This window comes from Echinops telfairi, unplaced genomic scaffold (genome assembly GCF_000313985.2).
Source record: "Echinops telfairi isolate 266 unplaced genomic scaffold, ASM31398v2 ScPeMD7_7;HRSCAF=31, whole genome shotgun sequence".
In the NCBI taxonomy this organism is placed as follows: Eukaryota; Metazoa; Chordata; class Mammalia; order Afrosoricida; family Tenrecidae; genus Echinops; species Echinops telfairi.
This window is the reverse complement of record NW_022103904.1, coordinates 19674623-19685092: the sequence shown is the minus strand read 5'-3', so window position 1 is coordinate 19685092 and position 10470 is coordinate 19674623. Positions and strand designations below refer to the sequence as shown.

The following is a 10470-nucleotide window of genomic DNA, read 5'->3' as shown; positions in this document are numbered from 1 at the left end:
CCCAGAAATACTACAGCTTGGCTTAGAGGTTTTCAAGCTTGTTTGTGTTTCAAAATAATATAGGTAGTGATCCAAGGGCTCAGGCTGCTGGACTCAACCAAGAACTAGTGGGTGGGAATCTCTGTAGGGAGAGCTCAACAGATACTATTATTAGTTCAAAAGTAACCGGGATTAAGAATCACTAGCATATGTACAAAACAGGGGAGGAATCTTGACATTTAGCTGACCCTGGAAAGCAAGGTGCACAATTCAAAATCCGACTGCTTCTTTGGATGTATTTTAATAACTAAAGATAGGTAAGTGGGCGTTAAAAAATCCAAGAGAGATTACAGTAAGTTTACCTAAAAACCACAAAAACTCTTGTAAAAGCAAAACTCCTGAACTGGTCATTAAAAGCACTTCACTATAAGGCCCGCAATTACTTTCGTAGTTTTTTTCCCCCCCTTCCTCTCCAACACACTCTACACCCTAAATAGGCCGTGCACTTCCATCACAGGTGTGCAAACTCGGCTGGCTGGCTGCTTTTCCTTTCCCACCATATATAAGCCTGGCAAAAACCCCATTCTCAAGTCTAACTAAAGTAACTTTGGCTTAAGCCGAATACCCACTCGGAATAATGACCTTTACAAAGCAACCACTTTCACCAAACTACAAGCACCCGGAAGGCTCAGGGGTGCCAGTGGCGGTCGCTGGACTGGGAGGGCAGGCGCGTGCGCACTACTAGGGGCGCAAAGGGAGCACGGCCTCAGGGAGCACGGGACCCGGTTCAGACCCCACGGCCGCGTCACCTTTATCCCCCACCCCTTCGCCCTAGTCTTTTTCCTCTGCCCCGACCTGGTGCCTTCGGGACCCATTCCTAGCCCCACCCTCCCCCTGCCATGACACTTACGCCGCTCGGACAGGCACCGGAGCTGACCTCCATCTGTCTCCTGCGTCGTCCCTCAGCCCGGGAGGCGCAGCACGCACGGTACGTCACTCAAAGCGACGACCGGAAGTGAACCTTGACCAGCGCCGCCTTCCCGGAAGTTACGCCCTCTGCCTTTTCCCAGCCAATTCCATCCTTGTTGAGACTGGGAAATGAGAGGCGGGCGGGGAGAATCAAAAACGGAACACAGCAATCCCGAAGCGTAGGTGGAAACATTCGTGCGCTTTGCGTTTAGTATCCTAAAGATTTTCATACAGAACATGGAAGACCTCTATTGTTGTCAATGGGTTCTCCCCCTCCCCCTCAACTCTTCCCTCATTTCCTCACCCGCTTCATTTCTTGCATCATTGCTTCTATCGAAGATCTATTGATGAACTCGGGATGGTCTAGAAACTGGGACCAGACACGAGAGGAGGCCCTGGTGGAGCAGTGGGTTAGTAGTTTGCATTTATCTCAAGATTTACAGCCTTGGAAATCCTATGCACAACAGCCACCTGTAGGGTTGCTATGAGTTTGAATCACTCAATGGTCGTGGGTTCTAAAGGCCTGTTGGGGGACAGGTCACGGTATATGGGCTTGGAGGGTCAGGATCTGTGGCAATTTGGGAAGCCCTTATAAATGCATGTATCCTTCAACCTTGGTGGAGGGCTGGAGGTGATGGGGTTTGCACCTATTGGCATGGATTAGCTCTAAGAGTGGAGAACTGCAAGTATAGCTTTGCATAACCAGCTGAAGCACAATTTGCTTAGATACTGCAGTTTCAAAAACCTAAAATTTTGTCTGTGTTCCTTGATTGCATCTGCAGTGAAGATACTTAAGTATTTACCCATGACACATTGGGACAAATGGCACATTACCAAAATATGTAGAACTCTACAACAGCTCAGTAAGAAAATAGCAACCCAATTAGAAATGGGAAAAAGACATGAGCAGACAGTTCACCAAAAGTGAAGTACAATGGCTAACAAACACATGAACAAATGATTATGATCCCTAGCCATCAGGGAGATGCAGATTAAAACCACAATGAGATGCCACTTTACACCCACAATGTTAGCCCAAACAGAAAACAACAAATACTGGTGAGTTTGTGGAGCAATTGGGACTTGTATACACTGTTCTTGCACGTGTAAATACATACAGCCCTTGTGTAAAAGGATATGTCCATATTTAAAGCAATTGGGAATTGAAATCCTACATGATCTAGCAATACCACGATTAGGCATATACCTGAAAGACATAAGAGACACAACACGAGTGGATGTATGCTCTCCCATGTTCATAGCAGCACAATTCACAATAGCAAGACACTGCAAGCAGTCCAAATGCCCAGCAGTGGAAGAATGGATAAAGAAACTATGGTATATACACACAAAGGAATACTATGCGTCCCTGAAAAACAGTGATGAAAGCATGAAAAACCACATGACATGGAAGGACCTGGAAACCATTATGCTGAGTGAATTAAGCCAATCACAAAGGACAAGTATTGTACGAGTCCACCTCTATAAGGAGAAACACCAATTAAGCAAATATTGGGGACCAATTCCTGAACAAAAAGGGGGAAAAGCTACCCCCCTTTTACATTCCTCACAAGAGCCACCTTGAAGGAGGAGACCTCACATGGTCTGGGGTCAATCCTTCAAGACGGGGGAAATGGAAGAAGACTATCCACTTGAGGCTATACAACATCGAGAGAAGGCTGGGACAACCAATGGACCCCCTCACAGGAACGGAAGGAGAACCTTGCCGGAAAATCAAGCCAAGACCAGGGGAAGGCACCATCTATATTCCGGAGGAGACACTGATAGTTCTGTTGGTGAATATGGTGGATGATTGGGGAGAAGTAAGTTCACATCAAGAAGGGATGCTAAACAGTGATTGTAGGAAACGTAGGGGGACAATTGGCCAGATTTTATGTTTCTGGGTAGACATATGGATATGTTTTTACACAACCCTTGGTGAACCACTCTATGGACTAAGCACCATGATGTCCTTGGGTGCTGACCTTGTAGGTAGCATGGCATAACTCAGGGGCTACACCAGAAGGACTTAACATAGAGGCCTAGCTGAATGAAGCCAGCCTTGCCTTGAGGTTGCCTGCAACCTTGGATTTGGGATAGGGGTTCTCAGATGGGAGAGGAAGCAAAGGCACCAATCCCCTTACCTAGGGTAAACAGAGCTCAATCACATGGGAGACCAAATTGTGGAGGGCAACAACTTGTGGGTTTCAGCTTAAGGTGGAATGATACTCATATAGACTCACACTGAGTGTCTGGAGTGCTGTGTCATTGGAAAACGTGATGATGCTATCAGTGCAATCACCTTATGCCCCAGGGGGACGGTTGACAGTGTTGTACCTTTTGTTTCTATGGGTTTTGTTTTCCTAACCTTAGTTTGTTTTCAGGTTTTTATGTTTGTTTGCTGATAGGTTTGTTGCTGTCGTTGGTGTAGTTGCTCTTATACCACCAAAGTAAACCTGAGTTGTGCATATCCCATGGACAAGCAGCTGGATTCTGGGCTGCCACTTAACTCTTGCCCTGTAAGAACAATTAATTCTGATAACATGGCCCTGGTCGCTACTCACCTTCATGAAAGCAAATGGTGCCTGGTTCTCAATTGGAATAGTGTCTGGGGTCTTAATGGCTTGCATTCAAACAAGCAACCTTCTAAGTGAGTAGTTAACTCTGTTTCCTGTTCATTAGTGCAACTGAGGGTGGGTTTGGCTGGTGTTAGCTGTTGTCTGTCATTAATCAGGTTGGACAGGAATGGGTCGCAACTCTTTCACAGTGGGTGGGGCTGCAAGAGGTCCAGGCTAGCCCTTGCAGGCACAGTTGCTCTCTCCCACTGGGTAGTACAAGAGAAAAATGAGTGAAGAAAAGAACAAAAGAATAACGGGGGGAAATGGAAATAAACAAAAGGGGAAAATGTGTGTGCGGGGGAGGAGAGTGGAGAAAAAAGCAAACAATAACAAGAATAAAAAATGGATAACTAAAAGGAAAATAAAACAAGGGGAAAAAGGAAGAAAAGAGGAAAAGGAAGAAAAACAATAAAATCAGGAAAGAGGGGTGGCGCTGGGGGTGGAAGGTGTCAAGGAACTGCAAAGTCAGCAGTTCACACCCCCCAGCTGCCCCGAGGAGAAAGATGGGGCTGCCTCCTATAAAGACGGACTGCTTTGGAAATCATAGGAAGTGATTCTCCTTTACAGTGTATCTGAGTCAGATTGGACTTAATGGCGGCTCGAAAAGGAGGAAAAAGAAAATAGTAAATAAAAGGTTAGTGAAAAAGGAAGTAAAAGATGGGAAGAAGAGATAAATAGATGAAAAAAGAAACAAGCAAAAGCCGAGGAAACGGAGTGGGAGGCAGCAAACCTCAATATGGGGCAGCACTCTGCTAGACGAGGAGGTAGGAGGAGGGCAGGCACAGGACAACGCTGGTATTCGATGAAGTTCCTGCTGGCCTCAAAGGTGTCTGGGTTCTGGGAGACTGAATCCTGAAGGAGTTCATGCCATTCAGAGTGTGGCTGGTATTAGGGAGCCTGTTCCTGGAAGGAGTTCTTGCCTGCCCAGGGGTAGCTGGCGAGCAGGTCCATAATCTGGCACTGCACAGTCCACTGATTCAAGAAGGTGGAGAGTGTGTGCCCACAAAGTGATTGTGCACCTCTGACCTTTAGGTGGAGCAGGAGCTGTGCAGGTGTATGTCTGTGTCACTGACCACTAGGTGGCTCACCAACTGGCTACACTTCTGGCCACTGGAAGTTTGTGGGGGACAAAGGGAGGATCACATCATTCTGGTTTCCAGTTACCAGTATGGGTGCTTGTATGGTCCTTGCTAAGCAGAGCTAATTATCAGGTTGTCCCTGTGAAATACTGCTTCTAAGAGTTCAAAACAGCCATGCTGTTTTAGGCTGGGCAACAACTCAACCACTACATCTATGTCTTCACTTACTGCTGTTGTTCAGCTTCTTCTAGGTGGTATCCAATCCACATATCTATCCTTTCTTTTAGAGCTCAGGGTTCCACGTTTATCTTCTGTATCTGGTTCTTTTGGTCTTTGTTGTCTACGGTCTGTGTCGAATGCCTTTTAGTCTGTCATCTTGCTGGAAGTCTTGCAATCTGGATTTTTATGTGCAGTTTGATTTTTAAATATCAGCATTTAATTACAAAACAAAGTGCAATTAAAATCTTCTCATATTTAAGAATGGTGGGGAAAAGAACTTCGGGAAAGGTAGACTAGAGGCTTCTGAAGCTCTTCCCCTCCATAAAAGCAAGAACGCTGGCAAAATATTTAAAAGAAGCCTTTCGGGATGCTGTCAGTTAAAGTCTTGCGCAATTTCAAGGTGCTGCCTTGCTATAAACCTTGCTGTGGTGATAGCCAGCACTCCAGCAGCTACTGGATGGGGCCTACTGTCCATCGCCAGAGAATTGCTCCTATTTGACTTGTCAATCAATGGAACTCAATGAAAGACTTGATTCATAGGACTTGTTTTGAATTGGCACGAATCAATGCTTTCTCTGTGTTAACATCCCAATTCCCAGGACAGTTGTCCTGAAAAACCAGCAGCAATTGTTGAGATAGCACTACCATTGATGCTAACAATTGTTTCCACTTAATCAATGTAAATGGAAAAAATGGAGAATGCAATGTCCAAGACTCTTTAAAAAGCTCCAACAGATTCTTGGGAAACCAGGCCACAGTGTCCAGGGCTGTGTAGATGCTTGTACAGAACCTGAAAGGGCCTGTTATGGATTGACTTGTACCTCCATGCCTCCAATATGTGCCCACTTGGCTAGGCCATGATTCTCATTACATAATTATACATTATTTTGTGATTTAATGTAATTATCCTATGTGCTATAATCTAACCTCTATGAGGTGAAGCAGGCAAGATTAGTCAGGGAGGTTAATGAGACAGAACATAACCTGCAGGACTAGGTTGAATCTTGGTCAATCTCTTTTGAGAGATAACCCCAAAGCCAAACTCACTGTTGAACTCATAGTGACCTTATAGGACAGGGTCGCATAGCCCTGGTAAGCTTCTGAGACTGTAATTCTTTGTAGGAGTAGAAAGCTTCATTTTTTCCCTCATGGAGCAGCTGGTGGTTCAAACTGCTAACTTTTCAGTTAGCAGCCCAACCAGTATGCCACCAGGATTAAACAAGTGAACAGAGGCCAGAGAGACACACCTACTCTCACCAAGAAAAAAAGATCCAGGAGTAGAATGCATTCTCTGGACCCAGGGTCCTTGCATAGGAACTGCCTAGGTTTAGGGCACGACTGAGACCAAGACACATGGAAAACTAACTCCTAAGAACACCAGACCTACAAATGTTGAAAGAAAACAGAGGACCTTCCCCGAGAGCTGACACAGAAAGTTTCCCAGAGTTTGTGTTCTGAATTTGGATTTCTAGCCTCCTAAACAGTGAGAGATGAAATTTCTGTCTGATAAAGCCATTCACTTGGGGGATTTATGTTACTTCAACATCAGATAACTAAGACAGTGCACTGAATGCTCACCTCTGGATGACCTTCAGAAAGCCTCAAGTGAAGGGAAGGCACACCTGTAAATAGCTTGACTTGAATGCTTAAGTCATTTTCCGAACACTTACATAGAACCTCTCAATAAAGACTGGAAATTTGTTGGTTCCTAGTTTTTAAGGTGGTCTCTATCCAATCATTAGCTGACCACTAAATACCTGAAGAAGATTGCTGCATCAAGATTGGAGGAAGGCTTATTAACAGCCTGAGCTATGCAGATGACACAACCTTGCTTGCTGAATGTGAGGAGGAAGTGAAGCACCTGCTGATGAAGATGAAGGATTGTAGCCTGCAGTGTGGATTACAACTCAATGTAAGGAAGACCAAAATTCTCACAACTAGATCAATAGGTAACATCATGATAAGTGGAGAAAAGGTTTATGTTGTCAAGGATTTTGTCTTAACTGGATCCACAATCAATGCTCATGGAAGCAACAGTCAAGAGATCAAAAGACATATTGCATTAGGTAAATCTGTTGCACAAGACCTCTTTAGAGTATTGAAGAACAAGGATGTTACTTTGAGAATTAAGGTATGCCAGACCCCAGCCATGGTATTCTCCATTGCGTCATGTGCATGTGAAAGTTGGACATTGAATGAGGAAGACCATAGAAGAATCAATGCCTTTGAATTGTGGTACTGGTGAAGAATATTGAAAGTACCATGAATTGCTAACAGGATGAACTGATCGGTCTTGTAAGAAGTAAGGCCAGAGTGCTCCTTAGAAGCAAGGATGGCAAGACTTATCTTACATACTTTGGACGTGTTGTCAGGAGAGTCAGTCCCTGGAGAAGGACATCATGTTTGGTTAAGTGAATGGGCGGTGAAAAAGAGGAAGGCCCTCAATGAGATGGATTGACACATGGCTTCATCGATAGGCTCAGGCAAAGAAATAATCGTGAGGATGATGCAGGATCATGTAGTATTTTGTTCTGTTGTGCATTGGGTCACTATGGGTCAGAGCCGACTCGATTGCACCTAACCATAACAACAACAAAATAACTGAATAAAGGCATTACTGGCCTTTATGAAAAAAAAAAAGAATATTAACTCTATAGAATTCATTTTTAAAAAATCACCAAACAGGCAAACATTAACAGCTTTAACAAACAGTAATGGCAAAAAACAAACAAACCAGGGAGAGAAGAAGTAAAATTTAATTTTGGTAGGTGCCACTTTATATGGTTTAAAAATCCATTCTCAATTAAAAACAAAAACACACAACAGTGTCAGGGTAGCCAGCCCCTGGCAATATAAAAGGTCTGTAGGTGCAATTGTAAGGTGATAATATATAAAGATCATAGTAAAGTCATGGAGAATAAGAGAGATAGGAGAGAGGATAAAGGAGTCTGACACATTTCATGGTAGTATGCTCACCTCCTGGACGGCCATGATCTCAGCCGCCAGGTCCGCACAAGTGGGAGGAGGAAAGAGGAGAGGGGAGTGTATTAGTCTGGGTACTTTGGAGAAACAAATCCACATGAACTCATGTATAAGAGAGAGTTTTATGTAAAGGTTAAGTGAGCATCAAGAAAATATCCCAACCCAGTGCTGCCCAAGCCCACAAGTCCTGCATAAACCCATTAACCCATATGTCCAACACCACATCAACTCATGTATAAGAGAGTTTTATGTAAAGGTTAAGTGAGCATCAAGAAAATATCCCAACCCAGTGCTGCCCAAGCCACAAGTCCAGCATTAACCCATTAACCCATATGTCCAACACCAGTCCACAAAGTCCTCCTCCATCTCACAAAACAGACGCAATGACGCCGACTGCAGGAGGAAAGCCGAGTCAGTGAATGTGTAAACATCTCAGCGCTGGTAAGGGTCTCCACACGGCTGCTTCAGCACTCAGGGCTGCATCGGGGTAGGTCCATGTGGCTTCTCCTTGGGGATGTCTTGCAGGAAATCAGCCTTGCAAGCTGGAACAAGGGACTGCTAAGACAGCCGCACCCTGGTGCGACCACAAAGCAAGAGACCCAAGAACTCGAAAGGTGAGGCTCACCGAGCCATTTAGCCCTCTGTCCTTCAATTAACCCCACATGTGTTTATCGGCCAGGTTGGCACAATAAACTAACTCAGGGAGGGAGGGCCTTAACTGTTTGGGGGCTTTTATAGATAGCCATTAGTCATGCATATTCAGGTGTTACTACATCACAAGGTGGGTGGTAATCACAGTAAAGTCCCTGAGCTCACAGGTGAGGAAACCTAATACTTGCATTGGGGGAAGACAATGAAGCAGGATGGGTGCCTCCGCTGGAGGAGATAGTCAAAGAAGGTCTGCTTCTACAGGGAGACAGAATTAACCATGTACTCACTTTAAGGCAGCATAGCTGTTAGGGGAGACTCTGTGGGAATGACATTTAAAGCAGGATAATGTACTTGGACTTCATCTCTAATTTACCAAAGTGGTGTCTTTCCTACCATGGAATATTAGCTTTCCAGATTCCCTGGTATAAGTTAGGGAATATAGTCCTGGTCACATTTCCCTCAGTGTTAGTTTCCCACACAACAACAACAACAACACCTAGGATATTATAGTTCCCAATCAGCTCCTGCCATATAATATTACTCTATGGCTACCCCAAATTAATGGCCACCCCTACAAGAGTGATTAGTGAACCTTACAGGAAACCCAGGTGGTAGAGTAGAGGGCATGTGTGTCCTGAAGAAGGTGACTAAGTTTCCATCAATAGATAAATCGGGGAGGGAAGCATGCCATTGGGAAAAGCACTCAACATTGGGTACATATAGCACCAATGTAAGCATAAGCTCAGGATCACGTATCTAACTGAACACTTTCCCCCCAGGTTGTTTCATGATGTCTCAGTTATTTCTCCACATTGTAAAGTACATTCAAAACAAAATCTATGACCACAAAGTCGATGCCAACTCATAGTACCCTGTATAACCAAGTAGAACTGACCGATAGGATTAACTTTTTAACACTTTAATTGGCATATAATGAACATATAATGCAATTCAATAGTTCATCATGTTAAGAAGAGTTGTACAATTATTACTACAATCAGTTTTGGAACATCTTCTTGATTCTTGTACTCATCGTTCTTAGCTCCTCATATCCTCCCAATTGCCCTTGTCTTACCCCCAGGGGCCCAGTAATCCAGTGTGTAAGTCTGAGTAGAAACAAATACATAGAAACTCATATGTGTATAAGAGAGAGTTTTATATAAAGGGCAATTGTACATTAAGAAAGCATCCCAACCCAGTCCAGTCCAAGCCCATACATCCACTATTAGCCCATATGTCCGATACCACTTCAGACTCACGAAACACATGTAATGACATCAAATGCAGGATGATCACAGGCCAGTGGGTGAAAGTCTTTGGATCCAGTGGTGTTGTAAGCATCTCAGAGCTGGCATGGGTCTCCTATGTGGCTTCTCCGGCTTTAGAGGTCTGGTTGCATCAGGGTAGGTCCATGTGGCTTCTCCAGCTCAGGGCACTAGCATAGTTCCATGTGTCTTGTCAGCTGCAATGTCTCCTAGGGAGTGAGCAGAGAGCAAGAGTGTCCTGCCTCCAAGTAGGAAAAAATGGGATTTCCCAGAATCCTCAGGAGAGGTCATGCCCACCTAGAGGCCTCATTGGCTATGACTGGATTGACAAACTAGACTCCACACCTTGACTCTTAATCCTCTCAAGTCCCAAATTGACACCAGATTATCTAACTACCACATCCAGTTACTGTCTCTATAGACTTAACTAATCTGGATTTGATATACAGAAAAAGATTTAAAAATGACAACAAAAGAAAAAAATACAAAACCTCAATGGAAAAGCAGAAAATATGAAAAACCAGAGCAAATTGTGAGATCAAATAATAAAGGAGTTAAAATTCTACCTAACTGCATCTCTGGAAAGCCACTTTCCAAAGCATTCTTTTGTTTAAAAATATTTTTAATTTATTTTTTTAATCATTTTATTAGGGGCTCGTACAACTCTGATCACAATTTATACATGCATCAATTGTGTAAAACACATTT

General features: G+C 44.0%; 1 protein-coding gene across 2 annotated transcripts in view; it reads right to left on the bottom strand.

Annotated features, from left to right (window-relative positions):
• TBRG4 (transforming growth factor beta regulator 4) overlaps positions 1-953 on the bottom strand; it is a 12653-nt gene extending 11700 nt beyond the window's left edge. For both annotated transcript variants that reach the window (XR_006679731.1, XM_045286363.1), the window contains exon 1: positions 890-953. The gene's annotated coding sequence lies outside the window, so the exon portion shown is untranslated. The remainder of the gene's footprint in view (positions 1-889) is intronic.
• Between the last annotated feature and the right edge of the window lie 9517 nt (positions 954-10470).